The sequence below is a fragment of the Lissotriton helveticus genome, chromosome 12 (genome assembly GCF_964261635.1).
Source record: "Lissotriton helveticus chromosome 12, aLisHel1.1, whole genome shotgun sequence".
In the NCBI taxonomy this organism is placed as follows: Eukaryota; Metazoa; Chordata; class Amphibia; order Caudata; family Salamandridae; genus Lissotriton; species Lissotriton helveticus.
The window spans coordinates 797,086,363-797,101,336 of record NC_136073.1 but is presented as its reverse complement, the minus strand read 5'-3'; the positions used below and the strand labels follow the sequence as shown (position 1 = coordinate 797,101,336).

General features: G+C 48.0%; 1 protein-coding gene across 1 annotated transcript in view; it reads right to left on the bottom strand.

The window, feature by feature from the left end:
* Positions 1 to 14,974, bottom strand: part of TARS2 (threonyl-tRNA synthetase 2, mitochondrial) — a 180,001-nt gene that overhangs the window by 134,211 nt on the left and 30,816 nt on the right. The window lies entirely within an intron of this gene.

The window sequence follows — 14,974 nt, the reverse complement described above, 5'->3', positions numbered from 1 at the left end:
CAAAATATCACACGGAGTAGCGCTGCACATTAATAATAATTTCGAGCACTTTGCTATTTAGATTGTAACAGCGCAGCCTCCTCGATCCTTTTCAATTAGCATCAGCTACAATAGTTATATTCAGGGGGTACAACACGTTTAAAAGCATATTGTCCTCAAAAAAACTCCTGATCCCAAGCAGCAAACATGCGAAATACGTCCGACACAGGTTACAAAGCATATAGAGCCCTCCTCTTTCTATAACTAAATTGCTTGTTTTTAAAAAAAACACATGATCCCAAGCAGCAGCCGCGCTGAATACGTGACACAACGAGTGTCTGCTTACAGATTTAAAGGCGAGTAAGACGTGTAAGGCTATAAAACATCGGGACAGCTAACAAAACCTCACGTGCTTAAACAAACAAGAACATCGCCAAAAGAAACAAGACGGAGGGAAGAGAGGGGAGGGGGGAGGAGAAATGCGACACGGCGGGAAGGGGCAGGCAGGATGACTCAGGGGAGGGGGCGGAGCGGGGCAGAGCGGCATGTGGGTGTGAAGAAGCCGGGCCTTTGAAGTGAAGCTAAGCTTCACTTCAAAGGTGTCGGAGGAATGCGGGCGGCTGTGCACGCGCTTTTAAGCTCAATGCACATGCGCATTGAGCTTAAAAGTCACGGGCACTGCAAGGAATCGCCACGATTCCTTGCAAGTTAGATAAAGAGTCGATGAGCCCCTATAGTCTCGCTTGCTCGATGCGCATGCGCATCGACAGGCGAGACCTAAAAAGGGAAAAACTATCCATACTGGAAACAATACTTGGTAAATATAAGAAACCCCCAACTCCCATTCTCAAGCCAGTTTACCAACCGGCCATACAGACTTTCATGCAACACAAGTAATAAAAGCTTAACAGTCTATACCAGCATTATTTGGTAAGTGGAGGTAGTTATTCGATAACAGCAGTGGACCTGTGTATGCATAGTCGCACACCTTAGCCATCGCATCAACAGTAATGTCACACATTCAGACACTGTTCATAACAGGTGTAATACATAAGTAACAACAGCTCTACTACCCCTGAGGCCTATAGCAGTTACTCAGCTGTCTGCAGTGTAACAAGTGGGCCATCACTTAATAATTCAGCAACTTGTGAGTCAGTCACAGTGGGGAGTCATCAAGTTAGGTCTCTGCGTCCGATCCCGTGTCAGAGGGGGCTGCTAAACGTCGCACCACGTCTGCCACCGCTTGTGCTTGTTCTTTGGTCGCTTGTTCTTTGGTTGGACCACGTGTGCGACTCCTGCTACAGGGCTTACAACGCCTATGTGTTATCAATTCATGGGAGAATCCTTCCTAACCCCAGAAGGGGTTGTGATGCCTCTGTGTTCCAGAAAAGACCAGGCATCGTCTGGTGACGACCAAAAGGAGGTGTTGCCCTTGTACGGGACAGGAAACTGCAGAGCATATTTGATGCAGTAATCATGGAGGCATTTATTGAATATTTGTAGGAAGGTGGCTACATGACTATGGTTACCCCAGATTTTTTTTCCTTGTGTTTAGCTGGTTTTTGACTTAGTTGACCTGGTTCCCTGCTAATCAGGGTCCCAGGCCATCTGCTCTCTCTGTAAAATGGATTCCATGTACCCTAGGCACATACCACAATTGGAAATGGACTCCTTGTCAGCCCCTGTACCATGCACTATAGGTGCCCAGGGCAAAGGTGCCACCAAGTCCTACCAAGGGCTGCAGCATATCTTCTGCCACTCCTGGCTGGTTCTTAAATTGACACAACTGGCTGATCACTCAGCTGGGGTAAGGTGGTGTAATCACCCCTTGCTTAGATATAGTATACCTATATCTAAACCTATATCTGGACACATATAAACCTGTGAGCCACTCCTATAGAAGGCCTCATCAATCCTGGAGGCAGAGTGCGTGGTTTAATGTGAGATGGAGCTCTAGAATGAGCTGAGCCTGTCTGCAGCCGTCGGGAACAAATCCCTAAGCTGTTTCAGGATAATGCCATACCATATACTCTTAAGTGCATTATAATCCTCGCGGTTATATAGCAACTTTGGTTTGGCTTTATCAAAACAGGTCGTGTAAGGTGTCATACGATTTGGAATACTATCCCCTCGCCAGTTCTGGCGACGGGGATAGCATTCCACCCCTCTAGAGGGGTAAGACATGTTACTTTACTGAAATGCGGTTAATTTCTAACAGTGCCTCAGATCCACAAAATGGATGCTTCTGCCACAGACACAAGTCTGACCCCCTGAAGCTGACCGAAACTCAGCCCAAGGGGCCTGGACAAAGGGTTTCCTGTCGCAGGGAGGTGTCACACCCCCCCAGACAGGAGATGGTGGATTGTAGCAGGGAGGTTTGAAAGAAACCAGACACTGCATGGGGAGCACAAGGCTGCCCCTTGCATAATCCGGTCAAACCGGTTCTGGGGCACACCAGCGCGGCCTGGATCAAAGGAAAGGGGTGTATCCACCCCCTTCCTGGGTCCCACCCATAGGAGGGGACCTACCAGGTACTCCAGCCCCCTAGATTGGTATAAGAATGGGAGCAGTGCCAAAGCACTTCAGATTATCCTGATGAAACATAAGAAACGAAACTCTGGACCCTTCGACATCCTACTCAACGTAGAAGACTGAAGAATCTCCCTTGTGGTCAAGGAGTGACCACCCTGTGCAAACAGGCACCATCCAGCACCTCGACGTCTGCTTTGTTGCAGTTCCCGCCGGAACTCGAGCGACAGAGATCGACGAGATCAAGCTTGCCTGCCTTCTAACAGCCCGATCCACAGTCCCTGCAGAGCTGAGACCCGTGGAGGCGACCGGAAGCGTGGGGCACGCCATCTTGGAAAGACCACGAGACGCTGACCGTGCAGCCCACGAGTGACCCTCGAAGCTGTACACCGGGGTTTGAGAAGCCCCAACCCTGAGCCACTCTTGCACCGAAGTTCAGCCCTCCACACTCGACGAGTGCTGCGTGGGGCCCTTCTGCTTCTTTTGGCTCAACGCGTTGGCCCGGTCACTTGCCAGCCGGCTTGTGGCCCCTGTGCCGACGAAACTTGAAAAACGACTTGCGATTCTGGTTGCTCCAGATTTGCACCAGCTCCCCTGAAAAGGAGCCCCCACTCTGACCCTCCTGGTCCGAGTGAGAAGCAATCTTCCGGTTCCGCGTGGATTGCTTTTGCCAAGTGTTGTTTGCTCCAATCTTGAAGCCGACAGCGCCGACGGCGAGAGCCTGCGTGGGACAGATCGTGACCTGCTCCTGGACTTCGTAGATGCCCCAGAGCCCACGTGACAGCGGAGAGAAGCTCCTCGACAACCACCTGATTGTGCCCGACATTGCCTGGTTCCACCCTGGTCACTGCTGAGTTACCCAGACTCTGTCCCCTCTGCTTTCAGGTACTTTTCGACTTCGATCCACCCTTGGATCCCACCGGACACTTCTCCTTCACAGCGCCTGCAGCCTCTTCAGCTTCAAGCACCAAGAATCAGCGTGACGAAACCCGACACTACTTCGACCCTGTGCACCCGCTTCCTGTGGGTGAGGTAACATTGCAACGCCGGTGTTCCCACACTGGTACACACCTCTAGGGTCTGTGTCTTAAGTTTTGTCCCTCTAGGTTCAGCGGAAGTGTCCTTAAACTCTATTTGTGTAACTTTTACGCACCATTGACTAACATTGGTGCATGCGTGCGCTTTCAGCACTGCACCCGAATCCCGCGGGCTTTTCCGACTTCAGCATTGCTTGTCCCGACTGCTCCCAGCGATTCCCTAGGCCCTAGGCCTAACCACTGTTCGATTGGTATCTCTTATACCACTTGCTTAGTATATGGTCTGAGTGGCCCCTCGCCCTCATCCATAATTGTGCAACTTTGTATGTTATACTGTGCTTTTGATTTAACACTTGTGTCCCTTTATTCATAAAGAGTACTGGGGATTATTGTGAGTAATAAATACATATTTTTTTTATAATATATACTTGTGTGGTGTCCTTTCATTTGATATTACAGGATTGTGATTGGTAAAACCGCTCGCTTAACACGACCTCTTGAGTTAAGCCTTTAAGGCTGCTTAGTCTATGCTACCCTTAAGATAGCTTGTCTATAAGGTTGACTTACAACCAGACACCATAAGGGGATATTTGGACTGATGCAAGGTGGTTCCAGAATTGGAAACATCATATATCAGGCAAACTTCTCACGTTGGTGAGCAGCGGTGCGGATTTGAGCTTGCTGTTTGTTTTACCATTGCAATCTTTTTATCAAATTGAAAGATCACATCAAGTACCTTAGGTACATATAAATCAAAAGCTTAGCATATTAAGTTCTACTGAACTTAGTAGTTGTAGATTAAAGGGATTAGCACACCCTGACTACAACTCACTAGCAAGGTACAGTAGGAAAACACTTAGTGTAGGTAAGTGCACCACTTACACCTCACTAGTAGTCATGTCTGGCACAGGTGAAGCTTCAGGCTCTCTGCCTGTGACAGTTGACCTTACCAAGGCAACTTCCAGCTATGACAAACTTAGCCACAAAGACTTGTGTGCCTTGTGCATATCAAGAGGGCTAAAAAGGGGCAGAGGTCCCACCATTCCAGCTCTGATAGCCATTCTAGAACAGGATGACTTAGCTAAGGCGAGTGTAGCTCCCCTAGACTTAGAAGATGGAGTGAACCCCCCTGTAACTGATACCACTCCAGAGGAGGAAGATGTAGAGGAGGAAGAGGAGGAGGACTCAGATGTAGAGGATCCTGAAAATGAGGATCAGAGGGGTAGCCAGGTCATAGTTGCCAGGCTTAACCAGGCCAACTTAGACCTACTGGGGAATGGAGAGGGCCAGCACCTCCCCAGACCCCACCATATCATTCTCCCAGGCAACAGAAGAGTGAGATCTCCCTCGGGGGACTCTCATATTTCTAGTGCCTCAAGAGAATCTCAGAGAGGAATGACTTCCTCTCAGAAGATAGAGCATAGGGCTGTCAAACTCCAGATGGAGAGGGAGGAGGTAGCCTTGGCTCAAGCTAGACTTGCCTTGGCAAGAGAGAAAAGAATGTGTGGCTTAGATGCCACTGGTGGCAGCAATATTCCTAGAGAGAAACCCAGGTCCTATGATAGTAGAAACCTGACAAAGATTGTGCCCCCCTACAAGGAAGGGGATGACATCCACAAGTGGATAACTGCTCTTGAGAGAGCCTGCATGGTACAGCAGGTTCCTGAGGAACAGTGGGCAGCAATCTTATGGTACTCCTTTTCTGAGAAAGGGAGAGATAAGCTCCTCACTGTTAGACATGAGGATGCAAACAATTACAAAGTCCTGAAGAGTGTTCTGATAGATGGGTTTGGCTTAACCACTGAACAGTACAGGTTGAAGTTCAGAGACACCCAGAAGACACAGACACAGGACTGGACTGATTTTGTAGATTGTGCTACTAAGGCTCTGGAGGGTTGGCTAAATGGCAGCAAAGTACATGACTTCACAGGATTGTATAATTTGATTATGAGGGAGCAGATCCTAAGTAATTGTCAGAACCAGCTCTTACACCAGCACCTGGTGGACTCAGATTTGACCTCTCCCCAAGAATTGGGAAAGAGGGCAGATAAATGGGTCAGAACCAGGATTAGGCCTAAGAATCAGGACAGTAACCAGAAGAAGGAGTCTACCAAGCCTCAAGATAAGGGTGGGGATAAAAGTAAAGAAAAGACTTCCCCAGGGCCCCAAAACTCCAAGAATGGGGGTGGGTCCCAAGACACTTCTTCAACTGAGAAAAAGCCTTATTGTTATGCCTGTAAACAGGTCGGGCATTACAAAACAGACAACTGTTGTCCCAAGAATAGCAATAAAGAGAATATACCTCCAAAGCCAGTTCCAACACCTCCTGTTACTGTCAGCAGTAATCCCCCAGGAAGTGGGAACACACCCAGGAATCTGGGTGGGTTTACTTTTGGAGCACAGGTGGACCCTGGCCTATCCAGGTCCCCATCACCAACTAATCTTGTCCATGAGACTGGCATGGGGTTTGCCAACTTCTCTGACTGCCCAAATACTTTGAGCAGATATAGACAAGAACCCATCATCAATGGTTTGAAAGTTGAAGCTTTTAGAGACACAGGGGCTAGCATCACCATGGTGGCTGACTGCATAGTCTCCTCTAAGCAACTTTTACCAGGTGCCACATACCAGGTAACAAACATTGATGGAATCCAAACAAATCATCCCATGGCAGTAGTAAGTCTCAGCTGGGGAGGTGTCACTGGCCCAAAGAGAGTGGCAGTGTCATCAAACTTGCCTGTGGACTGTCTACTGGGTAATGATTTAGAAATCTCAGCCTGGGCTGAGGTTGAACAGGAAACCCATTCTAGAATGGTAAATGCCAATGGAAAGGTTAGTGGGGCTGTGATGGCTACAGCCCCAATTCAAGATGTCCTTCCTGAAAAGGTTGGTAGGGTGGGGCAACTCTGTCCCATCTTTAGCAAAAGCTCTTCCTGAACAGAATAGCAAAGCTGTTATGATAACAGCAGAAACCCAAACTGAGTCCCCTCCTGAAAAGGTTGGTGGGGATGTGATGGCCACAGCCCAAACTCAAACTGATATGTGTGTTGTGAAGCCTGAAATGATGGATAACTCCACACAAACTGAGAGCACAGAGGAGGACGAGAAATCTCCCCCTCACCAGACTTTAGGAAAGGATCAGCCTCCTCAGGGAACTGATCTTACCCCTGATGAAGGAACTGCCCCAGAGGTGGTTAGGCCTAGCCTGACAGAGCCTCTGATGTCAGTGGACCCTTCTCAGGTGGGACCCAGTCTGGAGCAGGTAACCTGCCCCTCTCTACCTTGCCTTAGCCAGCCCAGGGCTGCAGAGGACAAGAAGGACAGTGAGACCCAGAGGGCCCCCTGTCAAATAAAGCACCCCCATCAAAAGATTAGGGGCACCAAAACTAGTAGCCCTAGTAAGGTGAAAACTTTAAAAACTCCTGAGGGATCCCCCTTACAAACAGTTAGGGACCTCCCCCAGATGAATTCTGTTGGGCACAGCCAAACCTGGGACCCAAAGGGCCCAAACCTCAACTGTCCCTCCAGCAAGCCAAACAGAGGGACCCAGCCTCCAGCTTTAGGTAGCCAGAGGCTGACCCTGAGAGCACAGTGCAACTCAGTTGAAGAAAGAAAGGCACACATGGTGGAAGATAATTGGAGGAAGCTGAGCCCTAAATTAGTGGAGCCTCACTTCAATACTCCATATCCAAACCAGCCTTTAACTTTGCATAAACACACCCAAGGTAGTGATTCCCTATGGTGGAGACCCTCTAATACCCCAAGGGTGAGGGACTTCTTAGTGGACCATGAGACAGGGGGTACCCATGCTAGTGCAGGTACTTCCTTATATGGCCACTCAGGCAATATAGGCTTACCTGGCCAAGGATAGCCTTATCTCCTTTCGTTTGGGGGGGGTTATGTAGGAAGGTGGCTACCTGACTATGGTTACCCCAGATTTTTTTCCTTGTGTTTAGCTGGTTTTTGACTTAGTTGACCTGGTTCCCTGCTAATCAGGGTCCCAGGCCATCTGCTCTCTCTGTAAAATGGATTCCATGTACCCTAGGTACATACCACAATTGGAAATGGACTCCTTGTCAGCCCCTGTACCATGCACTATAGGTGCCCAGGGCAAAGGTGCCACCAAGGCCTACCAGGGGCTGCAGCATATCTTTTGCCACTCCTGGCTGGTTCTTCAATTGACACAACTGGCTGATCACTCAGCTGGGGTAAGGTGGTGTAATCACCCCTTGCTTAGATATAGTATACCTATATCTAAACCTATATCTGGACACATATAAACCTGTGAGCCACTCCTATGGAAGGCCTCATCAATCCTGGAGGCAGAGTGCGTGGTTTAATGTGAGATGGAGCTCTAGAATGAGCTGAGCCTGTCTGCAGCCGTCGGGAACAAATCCCTAAGCTGTTTCAGGATAATGCCATACCATATACTCTTAAGTGCATTATAATCCTCGCGGTTATATAGCAACTTTGGTTTGGCTTTATCAAAACAGGTCGTGTAAGGTGTCATACGATTTGGAATACTATCCCCTCGCCAGTTCTGGCGACGGGGATAGCATTCCACCCCTCTAGAGGGGTAAGACATGTTACTTTACTGAAATGCGGTTAATTTCTAACAGTGCCTCAGATCCACAAAATGGATGCTTCTGCCACAGACACAAGTCTGACCCCCTGAAGCTGACCGAAACTCAGCCCAAGGGGCCTGGACAAAGGGTTTCCTGTCGCAGGGAGGTGTCACACCCCCCCAGACAGGAGATAGTGGATTGTAGCAGGGAGGTTTGAAAGAAACCAGACACTGCATGGGGAGCACAAGGCTGCCCCTTGCATAATCCGGTCAAACCGGTTCTGGGGCACACCAGCCCCAGTCCCAGCGCGGCCTGGATCAAAGGAAAGGGGTGCATCCACCCCCTTCCTGGGTCCCACCCATAGGAGGGGACCTAGCAGGTACTCCAGCCCCCTAGATTGGTATAAGAATGGGAGCAGTGCCAAAGCACTTCAGATTATCCTGATGAAACATAAGAAACGAAACTCTGGACCCTTCGACATCCTACTCAACGTAGAAGACTGAAGAATCTCCCTTGTGGTCAAGGACTGACCACCCTGTGCAAACAGGCACCATCCAGCACCTCGACGTCTGCTTTGTTGCAGTTCCCGCCGGAACTCGAGCGACAGAGATCGACGAGATCAAGCTTGCCTGCCTTCTAACAGCCCGATCCACAGTCCCTGCAGAGCTGAGTCCCGTGGAGGCGACCGGAAGCGTGGGGCACGCCATCTTGGAAAGACCACGAGACGCTGACCGTGCAGCCCACGAGTGACCCTCGAAGCTGTACACCGGGGTTTGAGAAGCCCCAACCCTGAGCCACTCTTGCACCGAAGTTCAGCCCTCCACACTCGACGAGTGCTGCGTGGGGCCCTTCTGCTTCTTTTGGCTCAACGCGTTGGCCCGGTCAATTGCCAGCCGGCTTGTGGCCCCTGTGCCGACGAAACTTGAAAAACGACTTGCGATTCTGGTTGCTCCAGATTTGCACCAGCTCCCCTGAAAAGGAGCCCCCACTCTGACCCTCCTGGTCCGAGTGAGAAGCAATCTTCCGGTTCCGCGTGGATTGCTTTTGCCAAGTGTTGTTTGCTCCAATCTTGAAGCCGACAGCGCCGACGGCGAGAGCCTGCGTGGGACAGATCGTGACCTGCTCCTGGACGTCGTAGATGCCCCAGAGCCCACGTGACAGCGGAGAGAAGCTCCTCGACAACCACCTGATTGCGCCCGACATTGCCTGGTTCCGTCCTGGTTCCACCCTGGTCACTGCTGAGTGACCCAGACTCTGTCCCCTCTGCTTTCAGGTACTTTTCGACTTCGATCCACCCTTGGATCCCACCGGACACTTCTCCTTCACAGCGCCTGCAGCCTCTTCAGCTTCAAGCACCAAGAATCAGCGTGACGAAACTCGACACTACTTCGACCCTGTGCACCCGCTTCCTGTGGGTGAGGTAACATTGCAACGCCGGTGTTCCCACACTGGTACACACCTCTAGGGTCTGTGTCTTAAGTTTTGTCCCTCTAGGTTCAGCGGAAGTGTCCTTAAACTCTATTTGTGTAACTTTTACGCACCATTGACTAACATTGGTGCATGCGTGCGCTTTCAGCACTGCACCCGAATCCCGCGGGCTTTTCCCGACTTCAGCATTGCTTGTCCCGACTGCTCCCAGCGATTCCCTAGGCCTAACCACTGTTCGATTGGTATCTCTTATACCACTTGTTTAGTATATTGTCTGAGTGGCCCCTCGCCCTCATCCATAATTGTGCAACTTTGTATGTTATACTGTGCTTTTGATTTAACGCTTGTGCCCCTTTATTCATAAAGAGTACTGGGGATTATTGTGAGTAATAAATACATATATTGTTTTATAATATATACTTGTGTGGTGTCCTTTCATTTGATATTACAGGATTGTGATTGGTAAAACAGCTCGCTTAACACGACCTCTTGAGTTAAGCCTTTAAGGCTGCTTAGTCTATGCTACCCTTAAGATAGCTTGTCTATAAGGTTGACTTACAACCAGACACCATAAGGGGATATTTGGACTGATGCAAGGTGGTTCCAGAATTGGAAACATCATATATCAGGTCAACTTCTCACAATATTGTTAAGGATTACCTACAGAGTTGATCTTCTAAAGTGTAATCAGGGTAAAAATGCACTTGTGCGTTTTACAGACCAGGGTCCCTGGCCCTCGTCGCCTACAGAATGTCATCTCTGTCTCTGTGATTGAAGAAGTGAGCAACCACCGGCTGTGGAGGGGCATCCATGGGGGGGAGGCCTCCCAGGTACCCCGTGGGCTCGTTCAACTGAGAAAAAGGAAGACTGTTTACCTTGCCGGATTGTATTCACGAATCAGTCCTCAACATACAGTTACACATTTGGGCCCTTTGCCTGTTCCAGAAGACCTACGATCCTCACATTATTCTGTCTCGATCTGCCCTCCGGGTCATTCACTCTCCCCCGTAGATAGTTTATTTCCTCCTGCATGGCCCAGAGGTGCTTGTCAGAGTCCGCTACCGAAGGCCTCACGGCAGTCAGTGACGATTCTGCGTCTTCTACTCTGTCTTTCAGTTTCTTATGGTCTTCGCGTAGGAAGCCCATATCTATACACAAGGTGTCTTGTTTGGACTCCAGGGTGAATTTAATGTCAAGCACAGCTGCCATCAGTTCCTCAAATAGGCGAGAATGATCAGATAGTGTGGTCGCTAGAGACGAACCTGCTACATCAGCGGTATTCATATTCTCCTCAACCCCACAGGTGCTCATAACCTCCGCCGGGATCTTATCAGCTTTCAGGCACACCATCGCATTTGTTGTATGTGGTCAGAGTTCGGAACACCTCAGTGCAGATGATCACGTAAATTACAACCGAATTTCAGGTTCTGTTGGGATCTGCAAAGTAGTGGTGTCAGAAGCAGCTACGTTTATTAAAGGAAGGGGGAGGGTAGTCCCTGGAGGTGTGAAGTGGCCCAGGGTGAGTTCTCTGCCTCTACCACTCGGTGGGCGAGGCGGGTCCACACGGGAAGTTAAACATCCGCTATGCGATGGTAAGTATATATGCAAGTTTTCAAGAGAATGTGTGTCACTGCAGTAAGTCACCTCAACATAAGACACCAAGCTGAGTCTCGCAGGATTCCCTACTAAACCAGTTATGTGTCACTGAGTTCCCAAGGAGAGGACGTCTGAGTCACTTGGCTACACAAAGTCCATATGCCCATGTGGCCTGAGTTCCTTGTTGCAGTGCTATATGTGTGGGGGGCTAATGGGCCTCTCGTGCCCAGGGGCCAGTCCGTTCAACGTTGTGGGGCACATAAATGTGGGGCAAATGTTGCCAGGGGCCCCAGTCCAGGCCGCAGCTCAGGTATCGCCACAGCAGCGGGGTCTGTCCAACCTGTGCTGCAGGTAGCGTCGCTGCCCACGTCTCAAATGATCAAAAACATTGTGTCTAGTGGGGGGAGGGATCCATGGAGTCCATTTATGGAATGTGCCTCAGTGCCAAGGACAATCCTCAATAATGGGGGGGTGAAGGAGGGACACTGACAGGTGAGTGTGGGTGCACCTCAGCTAGCAACGTCCCAACATCAGGCTCACAGTAGGGGGTCACTCTCAGCGGCCCCGGGAGTAGCATGGTTGCCAGATCCTCCGGCTGCAAGTCGCCACTGCCCCGGGGAGGGCACGCCCAGTAGCCGCTGTGCCCCAGGAGCTCCGCAGTGGGCTACGGCAAGCGTGGTGGGATTGGTAGGGAAAACTTAGGATTTTTAATAGGCTAGGCGTGGAGCTCTGTTTTAGGCGTCCATCACGGAAGCCATCTTGGACACGCCCCTTCGGGCCCTGCCTTTATAACTTTTCAATACTTTCACTATTTTGCTCCAGATCACACAGGATTGATGTCTGACTCTTGGACTGTGACCTTTCCCAAAACTCAGAGGAAACGGAGTATGGGGGGGGCAAAGTTATTAAAGATGCAAAAGTAGTTTTTTAAAAATGTTTTGTGTCAACTAGTTATAGAGAGGAATACATTTTCTCTCTCTAATATTACAAATGACCCCTGTCAGTCGCATGAGAATATCTGACCAGTGGGATCCAGTTCACACTGTTTGGCCCGCAAGATATGCAATCTGAGGATTAGCTCTGCAGTCTAAGATGAGATATGTGCAACTGTTTATTTTCCATACATCCCCTGCTAAGCAGATTCTCATCTGTATTAGAGGTGAGATAATCTATTTCAAATTGAAAGAATGGGAAAATGGAAGATAAAAGCGATGGTGTGATGTTGCAAACATCTGAAAGGATACAGGAAAGGGAGCGGTCCTTAATGCAAACCAACAGCTCAGTAGGCAATGAGTAAGACATCCAGTTAGTAAGATCACACATGATGTAGAACTGAAGTGGCACTCCTCTGCTCAATCAGGGGAATATGAGGCAAATGATTTTAACAGATATTGGGCAATTAGGTAAGCTCACTCAGACCTCGTTACCAAATTGTTTTCGAGCCACCGTTAAGGATGAAGCTTTGGACTCATAGTAGATAGGCTTACATCCTGGCAGAAGTATGGAATATGCCGTAGCACTTATGTTTAAAACAAGAAATATCAAGGATAAAGGGGACATGATGCTGATTGATCTCTGCTATGTTTGTCACAATCGATCAGACAGGTTTTCAGCTAGTGTCTTTTCTGAAAAGCTGTATGCAAACATTTTCTCTTTTACCTTTTCACATCAATGATTTAGACGTTCAGTCTCTGGGTCCACAGATTGACCGCATCCCTCATTCGGTTCAACATTTACATAATGGTGTTCGTCTCGCTGAGCTGTGCTTTTGGCTTCCTCTCACACTGTTGAGAGACAGCTGAGTGCTGGGCTGAATCAATAGGTACCTAATACAAATTTGCATTTGAATGACAGCCTTCTGGCAACCTAACAAATATTCTTAAATTAAACTCTAGTAAAGTTGGGTTAGTTCTCACAAGGAAGAAATTAATTGAGGGTGTGGAGCGGTTCCTCACGGCCCTCTGCGAACCAGTGCACCCACATTCCCAGAAGAAAAGCGGACATGTGTGTGTGTTTCCGATTTAAGAAGTATATTTTAATGCCCAGATCAATGCAGGAACTGGGCATACTGTTCTTCTGACTAGCACAACTAATGATGAAACTACTTCCTTTCGTTCCGAAGAACCAGTCTGGCAAGGTGGCATTCTATGGAGGTTAGGCTTATGTGATTGCTGGTGCTGTGCTCAGGCTGAGCATCTATAAGTGAACCAATCTGCAGGGTACGTTGCTGCAAATTAAATAAAAATGGCGATGTATTTGGCTCATGATTCACCAATCTCTTTTGAGAACAAGTTTGCACCTGGGCATTATCATTTTATTGCATAAACCTTCTGGTCTGATGGATCACTTTTCATTATGAGACATCAAGATTGCTTCATCCTGGAACTTGACTTTTTTACCATCTCATTTGTTTCAATGGACCTCACAGTGAAGGGAAGCCCTCAGATTTCTAAGCCTTGTGATATGGATCTAATGCAGACTCAGGATCGCCAGGCCTGGAGGAGGCCTATAAAACATTTTTTGGCCTTTTAATATCAATCTTTGTCTCTTCTTCACAGCCAATATTGCCACTTCTGATCTTCGCTTTCAGTTAGAACTTCTGTCTCTTTGTCTTCTAAGTAGCAAAAGGCCACTGGTTGTAAATGTTGTCCTTTACAAACTTCAAAATCAACTGACAGTGCAATTTCACAATATTGGTTTGTGTTGACGGAATTCGGGCTGAACTTGCTATAGATACAAATGAACCAGGCCATGATGAGACTAAGAGTGTTATTCAACAATGCAATATGGTGGAACAAGAGGAAATCCAAATGATGGCCTGCATCACAAGAGGGTAAGTACAACATTTGATTGAAGCCAAGGTTATCATAGTCTTCTACTATATCTTACCTTTAGCATTTCTACCAAGGATCATCCTACATGTACCAAAATTACAAGGAAGAAACATGCTTCACAGTAAACATGGTGTGTTGAATCAAGTGGGCACCACGTCATGATTGGGAAGGACTTGTCTGTCTATGTGGGTGGGGGAGCAGCTAAGAAGTAGAAAATTGTGCATGTAACGGATAAGGCTGCATCAGAGACACATTTAACTGGTAAGTGCTCAAAGATTTGTTAAGAGCTAATCAGGCTCACCTATAGGTGATCAAGACAAGTAAAAGTTACAGCTGTCCTGCCCAAATTATAAGGTTCATATTTCAGGAAGTAGTTCTGGCCAGGCAGTTGTTGTGAAAAGTGGTATCCGTTAAGGTTGGGTGAGGATGGTGGTTATATGTCCATGGATGCGGATGGTGTCCATGAACTGCTGTCTGTCATTATTAAAGTAGACCGGCCAGGGTAGAGGAATGAGAATATGGAGATTTACTCAAACATGATGAAAGGTTTGACAAAGGAACAGATGTAGTAAGACTAAGAATTATGGGTTGGTGGTGGTTCTTTCCTTGTTGAAGTTACCAACTATTAGTCTGAACAAATAATAGAGACACAATGTGACCAATAAGGTACTCCCTTGGCCTACATCTATTACAATTAGAGATTATAATTGGTTTCTACTTAAAAACTGATTTTGATGTCAATCAAACTCTTTGGTGAACTTAAAACGTTTCCTGTGTTATGATGGTTGGAAACTTAGTGGTGGGAGGAGCCCTCTTTATGTAGCTTGCAAAAATAATTAATATGAAGCAAACAGTCAACATGATAGTGGTTTGGTTTTATTTCCCATTGTATCCATTTTGAAAAGATATCAAAAGTGGACATGAATTTCCCCTGTCAACCACCTGACTACTTGAATACTTCACTGTAAAAACACAATAAACTATTGTATATCCCGCAATCTGCAAA